Source organism: Strix uralensis, chromosome Z (assembly GCF_047716275.1).
Source record: "Strix uralensis isolate ZFMK-TIS-50842 chromosome Z, bStrUra1, whole genome shotgun sequence".
In the NCBI taxonomy this organism is placed as follows: Eukaryota; Metazoa; Chordata; class Aves; order Strigiformes; family Strigidae; genus Strix; species Strix uralensis.
Genome location: NC_134012.1, coordinates 46,200,490 through 46,214,273, shown reverse-complemented (window position 1 = coordinate 46,214,273; position 13,784 = coordinate 46,200,490). Strand labels below are relative to the sequence as shown.

The window sequence follows — 13,784 nt, the reverse complement described above, 5'->3', positions numbered from 1 at the left end:
CCGTAACCATTTCAACACTTCCTTCCCTCTTCCTGTGTTATTTGAAATTCTCTAGCTGAAGCATCTTTTCTATTCTGTAGAGCAGATAGTGGCTTTTCTTTAAAATTAAGACACATTGATAATATGATTGAAATAAATGACTTGTTTATTCCCACCCTGTGGAAGTCTTCACATAACACCACCCAAATACAAGTATAGTCATTGGCTATATGGCCAGTTATGCCCTAGAGACTGTGGTCATGTGGTTGCACAAATACAGTTTGAGTGAAATGCAAGGGGAAAAAAAAAAAAAAAAAAAATCTATTTGAACTATTTAAATGCCACATTTCCTTGCAAGTTTCTATGCACCTGAATTTTTCCATGTTATGCTTTTTTTCTTTCTCCACCCAAGGTTTGCCATTTCCCTTTGACCTGTGCCTATGCTGTGTTCCTTAAAAAAAAAAAAAAAAAAAAGAAAAATGCTGAGATCAAAGGCCCCAGGAGACCATTAGCAATCAAAAACACCAGAGAGGACTGGCTCTGGTCATCAGTCATCAGGCTCTCCTAAACCCACAGAAGTAGAAGGTCTCCTACAGGAGCTCATGGTCTGGGCATCTCCTCCCAGTAGTGCAGTCTAGACAAGAACTTCACCACTTTTACAACTGTATTGTAGTATACAGAGTGATGCAGTATTTTACTTTGCAGCTTGCTTCAGAGTGATTTCAGGAAAAGTCAAGTTTTTGCACAATATACAACTGATTACCTTACCTAACAGAGTTACACATAATTCAATCTGTACAAATCTGTTATTTGCCATGCCATTCAGGCAGGTTGCTACCTCACTATTCCCAAACTTCTCGCCCTTTAGCCTTCAACAGGGTATTATGCAGTATTTTTAAATCCATTATTCACCACAGCATTTCATCAGGGCCACACGTAAATGTGTGCTTCCAGCTCACCAGTATCAGGGAAGCTTCCAATGCACGGATTTGGCTAGAGCATCTCAGATGCTTCAGCCCGCTCTGTACTTGTTACCACCCATCTGCTGGAAGGCTATGCTATCTGCATGTCACTCTTCTGCAAGAATAGTACTACTCCACACAATCCAGATTTCTGTAACCAAGTACTTCTACTCATCACATCAGCCAATTCAGTTTAAACTACCTTAAACGAAAAAAAAAAAAAAAGTTTAATTTGCACAGTGTCTAAATAAAAACAGTGATTACCCCCAAGTCTGGCTCTGCCAACACAGTATCTGAGCTGTGTGGACAGCAAACCCCAGCAGGCAGACAGCAATGAGCCACTGAACAGGCTGCAACATCTTCAGTCTCGTCCTCATGTATTCTTTCACCACTTTTAACTTGTGCCACTTACTACACACTCATACAAGCCCACATTGTTCCACACTGGCAGAAAGTAGAAACATATGCACTGTACAACCAAGGGATAACATCTGAGCCTCCTGAGACATGAGCCTGTGCTCAGAAATGAGTGGCATGCTTATCTGTTACTTGGTTTGGGGGTGGTTTCCTGGAAAGGAATCAGATTCTTTCAGGAGGCAATTCAAAACATCACCTGACACCACCCAAAACATGAGAAATATCCTAAGATACTTCACATTCTTCTACTGTCAAATGCTTAGTGTAACAAAGCATGTCAAACATGCTAGAAAACTTCCACACCCTTGCACCTTCCCAAAACTTTGTAAACAATGTATGCTTACTTCCATACAGTGCAAAGAAATTAATGCTTCCCTTAAAGCATAATTTAAGGATGCATAGTTCACAGGTCCCAAAAATAAAAGACAAACTAGAAGAAACCCCATTTCTGTTGCTCTGGGCTGTCAAACACCACCAGCTGTACTGCTGACCTATTACCACACCGTTTAATCTCAGAGTGTATAATCACCATTAAGGAAAGACTGAGGAGGGGTGGGGGAAAACCACACTCATCAAGAAAAGTATTTCCCCATGCAGCACCACACTGGTTACTGCTGCTTTCCTGGCACAGGCGCTTGTCTGGTATGAGATCAAAGAGCAGTGAGAAACCCAAGAGAAGGCAAAGGGACAAGAAGTCAGTATTAAAAAGCTCCTAAGAAGCTACAATTATTGAACAGAAAGTGGTGTAAAGCAAACTCCCGAAGTATGACATGCACACATTTACAAACCTCCAAGCTTGTCAACTACAACAAAGATACTAATTTCGGACGTTTCAAGCACCTTAGAAGTGCCCAGTTCCACAAATTTTAACCTCACCATTAAGAAGTTTAATGGTTCCCAGCAGACACATGGGGTGCCTACAGGATCTCCTATCTGGTTCTACATTTTCTTCCACTGCCTTGCTTTGAAATTACACCAATCCACTATGATAATAGACAGCATGTTTGTAGGAACCTACTTTTCCATCTGCGTGTGCAAAAGCTGGAAAGAATATGTGCACAGTAAAACACATAACACAGTTAAGTAACTTGGAAATCACAATATTTATAACAGCCTGAAAAATTCCAGCTGACTTAAAGTGTAAAAACTCTAGACATCTTCCATCACATACACCGTTTGTTGTATGCCACCACTGATCTTCTCCCTTCCCCAGCAGTTTCAGAAGTAAATCAGAAGAAAACAGCAAGTCAGTGACAAACAGTTACAAACATGGTATGAATGATAAAGCTTTCTCCAACATAAATTATATTGCATCAGATTTTCTGAATTTTCTGCATAGCAACTATTAATTTTTACTGAATTTTTTGGCACACAGAAAACGCACCAAATTGCATGATACACAACCACTGGAAACTACTTGAGCTGAGGACCACATTTCCTAAAACAAGTCTTTCCAATGTACCACAGATCAAGAGACAGAAGTGCAAGCTTGCATAATATTTACAGTGCAAGAGAAGGTCTGTACAAGTAATGTTCATCAGCTGGTCAAATGAAATCTTTTGAGCACACAAGTATCTCTGCAGGTCAGAAGCAAATTTCAAACCTATATACAAGTAGGGAAAATTTAATTACATATGTTTAGGTGAATCGCAAAACAATTTAGTTATTAGCTATAGATTAGAAAGGATGCTGGGGTGGAGGGGAGAGGATGGTGAGATGACTGCTTCCTAAGGGAAGGGCACAGGTAATTATAGCCCATGGAATATGAGTTTGTCTGTGGGGACAAGTATGAAACTACAGCATGTCAAGCAAAACCACTCTCAGGTTCATGGCTTACAGCATACAGAAGAGCCATGAATTTAGTTCCTAGCCTCTTCTGAAGGCATTTGGTAGATTTTCATTAAGGCTGAGGTTGAAAGATAAGAGGCAAAGTGGGGTTTTGTACAAGGAAAATCATTCCCCTCTCCAATGAAAACCGGCCTTTTATCCTTCATCCACAGTTTGTGTGAATGAGTTCTGCAGCAGTCTTGCGGTTTCATTCTCTATAATTGTCAGGAAAACATTTAATGCAGCAGATGAAATATCTAACTTTGCAAAACTTCGTGTACAAAATTTAGGGATTTTCGTAGTTCTTCTGCAGAGATGTGTCTTACTGCAGAAACTGCAGGCATGTGTTGGGTTTTTTCCAGTTCCTGGACACCAAACATTATCCTGCAAGCATTAACGTGTTCTTAACTGCTCTCAAGACACTGCCATTTTCAGTCTGCTCTTATACATTTATAACATCTTCAGATCTTGCCCACTGAAACAAATAAATATAAGCTAGAAGCCACAGCACTGAACTGTGGTCTGTGTATCTAAAATGATGCCTGACACTTCTGGTGACTTCAATTTTTTTCCCATTTATTTCTTTTTGCCACAGTTATTCTTTATAAATCACTTACAAATTGGGGAACGGTATTCTGTTTTTCCATTCATTGTAAAAACAATACCATGTTCTGCTGGAAGAAATAATTCAGAAACCATTTGTTTCTTTGCATACAAGTGAATCTACCAATGACTTAAATACAGAGGACCCCCGAGACCACACTAGAAAATACAGCACGTCTGCTGAAATAGGCAACGTGAACGGAATAATTTTTACTGTTTCTCTCATTTTCAGAAATTCGATTAACTTTCTGATTAATTAAAATTCGATTAAAATTCGATAACTTGCCTAAGAGCTCAAGAGTGGAAACTTGCATTTTAATCACGCATCTGCCATTAGCTTGCCACATGAGTCACAGCTTATTTGGGCCTCAAGCCTGTAACATGAGAAAAAAAGCAGTCACTAGCCTCACAGGGACATTGTGAGGGTTAGTTTACAGAATACTTTGGTCTCCTTCAGCTCAGCGATGCATCTGAGTACAAGCCTACTTTTAAGCACATAAATAGCTCTGTTTAAATCAACAGCTTCCATGTGAAAGTAATGGATTGGCAGCACCCATCTTAGAGAACTAAAGAAGATGGTAGGGGAAAAAAACCTAAGAACAGGGAAAAAAATGTTTTTAAACTGCTTCTCATATTGATGATAAGAAGTGGTATCTACAGTTATCTGCAGTCTCTAGAAGAACACAAATCCCATCCCAAACAGCTACAGCTTAGGACTTCACGGCAGAAGAATTTTCTATGTAATGGCAATACACTTCAGAGAGGTGAAATCCTGTTCTGGCACTATCTTGAATCACTGATGAAACAGAGTTCTGGCCTGCAACCCATTCAAGAGAAGGAAGGTGAGATTAGATACCTATTTTCTTCTTACTAAATTAGAAAAGCTCTCATAAATAGATTATAAGCATATACGACAGTACGGAATGTAACAGGCCGTGGGGAGAAGAGTCAGATCCCGTATTTAGCTTTGGTCAACAGACATTAGCATAAATACTTCAAGAAACTCCTGAACCTACTGAGAGAATCACCTAATAATCAGTAGGTTGTCATGTTTAAATTGTATTTAAAACATGCATCAGTACCATAACATGCTCTCTTCCATATCAGTATATGCATTTCTTTCTTCTTCATCCTGGTTCTTTGTACTGACCCTCGTTTTCTTCTCAAGTAAAGCTCTCATGTTCTTGTAATTTTTTTTCAGTTCAACTCAAATTTTAGTAAATGATATGCCACTCCTTATTCTGCTTACTTGAAGGATTACCTCTGTAGTTTTTAATTGTGCAACAGCCACAAAGAAAACAATGCTGCTTGAGAAGCTGAATAGCTGTAGCTGCACACCCACATTCTTTTAGAGTTGTCTTGCATTCGTATGAGCCAAGTTAAATGAGTTTGCATTAAAAGATAATTAAGCTAAGAGCTCCAAATCACATCCGCTGAGCAAACAGCTGTGACATCAGCACCTCTTAGCTATCTGAACCCCCAAAGGATTCTTAGTCCTGGAGAAGGATGACTAAGAGGATATATGACACAGGTCCATACAGTCAGAAGTACTGATGAGAATGTAAAAGACTGTTCATGTGTCTTCCAAGGGGGGGAAAAAAAAAAAAAAAAAAAAAAAAAAAAAAAAAAAGGCAGACAAAGAGATTTCTGAACCTGACTCAGTACTGGATACTATGGACTTCAGGAATTTATGTAGGTTCAAACAGCAACAAAGTCGCAAAAGATAAGTCATTTGAGAATTGATGCATAAATAACACTGCCTCAAGCTTAAGAAGTCCTTGAACCATAAGCTTTTGGTGGCTGGAAGCAGTAGTATCATTATGTAGTATCTTTACCAGACATCTATTACTCATCACTGTCAGACATCGGGTAACTGTGCGGATGGACACTTTGTCTGATGTGATGTGGCCATTCTTCTACTAGGATTTAAGATCTCATTTAACTGTCATCTTCTGCCCCCACTTTCCCAAAATCACCTCCTCCTATAAGGGTCAAATCCCCCCGCAGCTCAGCCACTACAATTGTCTGTTGACATTATCAGCACAAAAAACACCTTTACCTGATGGCTTAAATTAAGGTGCCACACTGACATACCGTAGCTGAAACACAGGAACAGTTTCCATTTTGCTGTAGGAATGGTGGCCTCCAGCAGAATGGTAGGGCACATACCAGCTAAATCTGCGAGAGCACAAAGCCTTAAAAGTAACAGTCTTGTGAAAAGAGTTTCTACAGCTAAGCTAATGCAGGATAACTTGACTGTATGTCTGAACGCAAACATCCTCTATGACTCTACAGTATCACAGGAGTCACACAAAGAACTACATGAGTTGAGAGCTTGGTGAATAATGTACAGTGATATAATTTACACAACATAAAACTCTTTTATAATTTTAGAAAAGAAAATAATTTTCCATCATTTCCTGTTTATAAAAATCACAAACAGCATATCTGGGATACCTTGAAACAGAAGCAAGTCTTCAAAAAGCAAAACAAAGCCTTCTAATCCATCATTAAGTATGCATTCTGCTGAGCTGGTGGCTGCATTCATATTTTGGATTACTGTGGTAAATTCCTTTCCAGGAAACTCCAAGAACTTTGCACCCAACAGCCAAGCCCTGCAATATCCTGCCAGGTATAGCTAGTCATTTTGCAGGACTGCAGTACTCTTTTTTTTTTTTTTTTCCTTCTTCTTCTTAATTCCATGCACCAAAAAGATAGAAGTGCTATTCATACATTCCTTTTTGTTAACCTACTTCACAACAAAGGAATAAATCAGTTACAAGTTCTAAAATATGCATTCTTTAATGTCTTCAGTATTTCCTTTCCATATTGGCAAATACATCACTTAACTCCCTCACATCTTTCTTCAAGGTATATAGTTTTCACTCCTCCTCCATTTCCTTTCTCAGTATTACTATTCCAAGAAACTATTTCTGTGGATTTCTACACCCACATCTACAAACAAGTCATTCCCATTTGTCTTGCCAAAAACATCTCTATTAAATCAGTAGTGAAATCCTTTTTAGCAAAAATAAGCTGAGAATGGATCAAGTCTAATTATTATTTGGTTCTGAACAAGAAACTGTAAATTACAGTACAGATTTTAATCATGTTTTGATGTATACTTTAGGTGATTTTATAGAACTGGCTTGCTAATGCAGAGAATGAACTTTACCAAATATACTTCAGACTATGCTCCTACCATATAATTTTTTAATATATAGAAAGTGACATTTACTGGATGATTATTTTCCCACTGATTTCTGTCAGCAGTTTTTAAATCATTGGTGCAAGTACACAGAAGGTGAGGAAAGGAGTCGTTGCCAAGTACTGTGGGACAAGCTTCCTTGCAGAGATGCATGATGTGGCCCCATCAGCAGAGGAGCTCCTTTAGGTGTGGGACAGGAGTAGCAGGGGTGTAATTCTACAGCTTTGGAGGCTGTAGCATCAGCCCCCAGCAACTACTGGGGAACAGGTTCCCCCTCCTCCCCAGCTTCCCCCATCTCCTGTGCAAGGCAGAACAAAGAGGAGGTGGTGCTATGCTAGCATAGATGGTAGTCAGTGCTTCCCAGGGGTAAAGAAGCAAAGGGCTACCTCATACTCAACAGGTAAGATAGACATAACTCAGTCACTGAATAACATCCTTGACATTTCTAATACCCATCTTTCTTTGCTCACATGGAGGAAAAATAATGGCCTGCAGAACTCTTCATTTTCCGCAAACAAGACTTCCGCACCCAGAAACTGAACTGACTTATTTCAAAATACACAAAAATAGTATGCTAAAACTATTTATTAAAGATGTTTTGGCAACATGCTGACACATGAGAAAGGAAGTTAATGACTGGGCTTGGTATTAAAAACAAATTAATAAGTTATCTGTAATTAAAGAACATTTCTAGTCCAGATTGTCCAAGGTATGTAGGCATCTATTTGCACCTTTGGCGGTAAGAATGTTTTCAAGTATTTAAATCAGACTGAAAAGCACCTGTCCCACTGCACCCTATCATTTACTCAAGGAAATAAAATCTTCTAACCTCCTTTCAAGTACAAACTATTCAAATATGTATCAGCTGAGGTTAAAAAAAAATAAATAAAGTCAAGCTGTAAAATAACTGAGAAAGTCCCAGAGTTTTTTTCTTCAAGCTTCTAGGAGTAGTAGATCTCCTTGTGCTGTGCTTATTCTTATATTCATGCCTTAGAGGAAAACAAACGTTTTTGTTCCCCTGCCCCATCCCCTGGTTTGTCAACTTGAAAGAAATGTGAACTGTGCCACCAAATGGTAACTCTTCCAGTCATGGGACCAGTTACAGCTGGGAAACCTTTAGTGGATTTTACAGGGCCTGATGAAAACAACAGTTTTTCCACACAGGGATCACCATTCTCTACTGTTTTAGGGTCTCCACCAATTAGCAATAAGTCTGTTGAACAGGTTAAAAGCTTCCAGCCAACCCTCACCACCACTTTGCCCACAAAATATTGTGGGGCTAAAGCGCTGATGTTCGTAATTAGAAAAAAACATAGTGTCTACCACTGAAAAACATCCATCCACTTCTCAAACCAGCACATTCCACAGCTACTGTTCACGTCAGATACTAAATTTCAGAAGACACTTCTGCAATCTCACTTTAGCAAGGACCCCATAGCAGTCTTCTTATCTTCGTCCCCCTGTCCCCGCCTGCTCCACTTTCTTCTTTTTCTTCCTGAATCCCTTTGTAGCTGGGGGCATTACTTGTGCTTTACATAAAAATGTTATTCTTCTGGACACTTCGACTAGCTTGAGTCCCTGGCATACACTCTGCTGGATGCGTTAGTAGGGAGAGATCAAGAGGAGCAGGCTCAACAAGCTTGATCTGGCAGATTTCACATTCGTGCAGGCAGTGCGCAGGATCTGTATAGACAAAGCACCTCTGAGAGCTACAGACTCCCAAGAACAAAGATGAACCTCCCCTCCTCCCTACTGCTGAACATGGATCATTTCATATTAGGAATGTAGATAAGATGTTACAAATCTTCTTCTGTGATTCAGCAAAACTTGCCTGATGCCACACAAAAATTTGAAGTACTGCTTTACCTTCCTTATTGCATTGTCTTTGTGAAGCCCCAGGCACTGTTTCGTTTTTATAACTACTCGGGAATATAAAATCTCTGCCTTTTTAAAGAATCTGTGCCACTAATTCACATTTAAAATATAAACAAAGATAGCATCTTCAGCACACATCGCTCATTTAAGCTGTGATGTAGCACAAATGCAGAGCATTCATCACCACACACCCTCTTTTATTAGAAGGGTTGAGATACACAACTCCCACTCCGTTTTTTTCCGTGCCTCTGGGCAAGTGAAGTAGCCTGCTGGTTTTTAGGCGCAGGAAAGGCAATCCGCAGTAACCCTGGCACCCGGGGTGCCTACCGGGACCGGTCCCTGCGGGGTTACTGCCGTGGGCACGGTCGGAGCCCAGCCGTGCTTCCCGGCGTGGTTCCGGGAGCATCTGACCAGGAGCGCTCACAGAAGCGGCGAAACCTCTGCCAGCGCACCCCCCGCCGTGGCACCTGCCAGCAGGCCCCGCGGAGGGGCGCGGAGCCCACACCTGTCGGCCACACGGCGGGGGGACACACACACGATGCGCGGCGCCCCGGACGCGCTCGCACGGCCCGGGCGGAGCTGGCGGATCCTCCAGGGAGCCGCAGCTGCGCCCGCCGCCGGCCCTGCCCGCCCCGCCGCCCCCGCTCCCTCCCCTCCCCGCCCCTCTTCTCCTCTCTCCCCTCCCGCCGGCCCCGGGAACAAAAGAGGCCGGTGCCGCAGCGGCCGGCCGGGCAGCGCGGCAGGCCGGCCCGCGCCCCGGCAGCTCGCCCGCGCCACCAGCCCCGGCCCCGCCGTTCCCCGGCCCCGGCCAGGCGCGCACTCACCTGGGCCCCGCCCGGCGCGGCGGCGGCGCGCTCAGGGCGGCGGCATGGCGCTCCCTGCCCCGGACACGGCGGGAGGCCGCCCGGCTACTTGCCGCTCCCCGCCCCGGCTGCCGCCCTTACGCAATTGGCAACGGCCGCAGCCCCCCCGGGGCGACGATCCTCGGCCCCAAAAGGAGGCGGCTGCGCCCCGCCGCCGCGGCCCCGCCTCCCGCTGCCCCCCGCCCCCGCGCCGGGGGAGGAGCAGGGCCGCCCCGACCGCCCCTCGCTCCGCTCCGCGCCGGGACCGCCCTCTCCGCTCCTTTCCGCTCCGCCCGGCGCTGCCCGGCCCGTCGGAACGGCGGCGCTCCCGGCCCGGCCGTGGAGGTGCCCGGCCGTCACCCACGGCCCGACGGGACCGCAGCAGCCCCAGCCCTCCCACCCTCGGGGAAGAGGCTGGGTACCGCCTCCCCCCGCACCCGGGGCCGGGTGGGGTAGACACGGAGGCACTTCGCACCCCTGCCCTGACCCACGACTCTCCTCTGGGCGGCGTGGAAAACAAGATAAATTACAGCTAAAATACCAAACGCAGGGTTAGATGCCCACGTCCGATTTAAAAAAAAAAAAAAAAAATTAAAAAAATCCACAATATAAGCCCGCAGGTGCTGCCGGGGAGGTATAAAGGGTCCGCGTGGTACGAGAGCAGGTAAAGGCGCGGGGAGAGGCAGCGTGCTGCCGCGGCAGGCAGGGACACGCAGGGTAAGACGGGGGCAGCAGTAGTGTAAAGCAGAAAGGTACAAGTCGGTTATCATCACATGTAGGCTTACTGGGCTGAAAGGGAAGAGAGAATAAAGTTACTTAGGAGAGTTGTAGCCCGGGCAGTCTCTAACCTGGGAAAAGAGCTGGCTCGAAAATCTGATTCCACTTTCCGGTATTTTTTTATTTTTAAAGTCTGATTTGGAGTAGAATCAAACTAAACCTCCAAGTGTTCTGAATTTCAAGGAAGCAGTGCCTTCAGATGTTCCACAGCGAAGAACATCAGTCTGGTCTAGAAACTCGGAGGGACTGTGAAGCTCCAGGACTTACCTTTGCTCGGGACACAGAGCTCCAGGGCACCTCAGCCTCCCAGGCTATCGGCTTTGATGTGGATCTGACTACGGGCTTCTCTTCAGTTTGGGACCTCCCACCGTTTCCAGTGCACCGAGGCTGGGCCAAACTCAGTAAAATTTAAAAAAAAAAAAAAAAAAAAAAAAAGAAGAAAAAGAAAAAAAGGGGCACCCTGATCTGATTCGAGATGCTTTAAATGAAATGGTTCGGGAAATATAGTCAGCGTTTTCTAACATAATTATTTCCTTGGGAAAATTCCAGACAACCGGAAACGAAGTGATAACTCATTTATATTCCTATAAACACTGCCCCACGTAACTTTAGTTCTAGCGATTTCTTCTTTGTTTACCAGTAAGCATAGCCTGTGTTTGCTTACAGCATATGGAGACATCTAGTGACTAAATAATAAACTGCAAATCAACTCCAATTAGTCTGAAGTTTTAGAGATTATACCAGGATCCTTTGCTTGCAATATTTCACTAGGACTGCAGCAGTCAGGGTGGTACAACTGCAAAACACCGCACCGCAAAAGAGCAGTTGCTGTATGCAGGGACGGTGATGGAATGAGCAGCTACGCTGATTGAAGCGGTGACTGTGGCTACGGCTCCACCGCACAGCTTGAGCTCCAGGCCATACTTTTCAGGTCTGAGATTTAGAACAGTACTTAAGACACACATTTGTCTGTATAGACACAAAAGTGTTTGGGACAGTTCCTAACTTGCCCTTCTCACTAAACCACAGTGAAGGAAGCTCTTAGGTGTATGAATAAGGTGGTTTCATTTTCACGTTGATCATATCTCTCTGTTTCTATTCCTTCCTCTTCAGCTTAATTTTTTTTTTTTTTTTAATTCCCAGGAGCACAATCCTTTTAACACGTGATTGTAAATCTTTGCCTCATTTCAACAAATGCGCATGCAAACTGAATATTTACATTTGCCAATGACTTTGGCTGAAATGAAATTGAAGATAGTTTCTCTTTAACATGAAATTAAAACATTTCAGCTGAAAAAGAATGCCCAGTTTAAATTAAAAAAAAGCAAGATGGCACTGGACATCCATTTTACACATGTGATATTGTGTTTGTCCATGAAATGCACATGTCCAATTATTAATTCCATTGTCTATGTGGATGGGCAAACTGTGCTCACGTACAGTGAAACTGAAGCAAATTAGTAGGTGTACTGTTTTTACTTCATGGATTGTTTTTAGTAAGTGTTTGACCTTTTGAAAGTTGGGGTTTTTTTTAATATCAAAACACTCTTTCAATTACCCTTCATCATATAATCCTGTATAAAAAATAATGCTGAATTATTCCTTGAGAATGCCAATTGTAACAAAATGTTCATGTGTAATTTAATTTGTGGAAATCCCTGTATTCCATAAATTATTTAGGGTTAAGCCTTTCTTCTCCTTTGACAAATTATTTTCACTTAATGGAGTACTTCCACAAAAAATATCTGTAAAGGTGATTTTGCCAGATGGATATGTTATCTATTTAAATAATAGAACTAAGCTCTTCAAATGTATTATTCTTCAAACGCTTTTGTTTTTCATTAACACAAAGCACTGCTTATCCACTGGAAAGATAGGAATCTGGGAACAGAAAGTATTTACTTTTTATATACTTGTATACCAAATGAAGAAACACAGACTGCTGATCAACATTCCCAGTCATGAGCCTGCAAAAAGCTCATTTCAGTGATACCTGGGTAGATGTTTGCTAGTACTACTATATGGGGACATAAAGTAAAAACCCTTCTACATACTTTAAGTAATCTGAAACTAAATATATTGCATTATATATGTATGCATGTGTGTGTGTGTGTGAGTGTATATTTTAGACAACACATACTTGTCAGTCTTAGGCAAATCACAAATACCTGTTAGCTGTAAAAATACTAGACCTCTTATAGAATGGAATTATCACCCAACAGCTATAATTTTTAAAAAGTGACAGATACATTTGAACAAAGCAATCCTTAAAACCTATAAATATGAAAAAGATTGGACTTTAAGATTACCCAAGTATCTGAAATCTCTGCAAAATCCAAATGGCACACTAAAGCATTACATCTCCATCTGGTATGGCTTCCTTTGTCATACTGCTTTGGGTTTAAGCAGAAAAAATCTTGACGAAGTGTATGACCCAAAGCTTAAAAATAGCAAAAGATAGACTTGAAAGAGGTCATTGATGCAGTCACTATGGTCTGATGATTTCAAGATAAGCAAGAAGGAAGCCAACATTTGTCCTTCTGAACAAAGAGTACTAGATGGGGGGGACAGCAGTAAGTATATTCAGTTACTAGTTAAAATTATGTCCTATTCTCTGAATTCCCATCCAGATCCTTGCAATTTAGAAAAACTTACTGTTGGTCTATTGAGATAAGAGTGCAAACATACATAATTCTTTCCTTATTTAAGCCTTTCCGGCATATGTCCCAGGTACTCTGTGGTAATACCTTTTCCATATAGTAGCTGTGTTTTAAATTATCATACTAAACACATGGATTTTTAATTACCTCTCTGAGAGTCTAACACTTTGTGTGGCAAAAAAAAAAAAAAAAAAAAAAAAAGTTAATTCCTGAAATAATACAAAGACTGCCTAGTCTGAGGGGAGGTTTGCTCTTCGTAATAGCTTGTTCTTACTTTGACATACTGTGCTTCAACCAAAGTTAACAGCAGTTAACAAAATGTAGCAATAGTTTGTGGGAGAAGACAAGAGCTTAAAATGCATACTGAGGGAATGTAGAGACAATTTGTAACCAAATTTTAGTAGGAAACTGTTTCAATGTACCATCTTCCACTGCCCATTGAAGGATCATGCCTTTTTCTTTGGGTGAGTCAGAACAAACCCATATACAACTCATTTGCTTTTTGCAAGTCTACAAAAAAGTGTGAAGAAAGTTATTAGAGAATTCGTTTATTACTACTGAAACTAATAACATTAAAAGCAAACAACAAAAACCTGTGTTATGTGGCAAACATTCACTTAGGAGTTTGGAAGTC

The 13,784-nt window shown here is 42.0% G+C and overlaps 1 protein-coding gene across 2 annotated transcripts in view; it reads right to left on the bottom strand.

The window, feature by feature from the left end:
- CEMIP2 (cell migration inducing hyaluronidase 2) overlaps window positions 1–11,013 on the bottom strand; it is a 52,345-nt gene extending 41,332 nt beyond the window's left edge. Inside the window, exon 1 of one of the 2 annotated variants that reach the window (XM_074856078.1) lies at window positions 10,758–11,013. The gene's annotated coding sequence lies outside the window, so the exon portion shown is untranslated. Of the gene's footprint in view, window positions 1–9,695; window positions 10,161–10,757 lie in introns of those variants that run through there. The other variant, XM_074856077.1, reaches the window with a different exon arrangement.
- Between the last annotated feature and the right edge of the window lie 2,771 nt (window positions 11,014–13,784).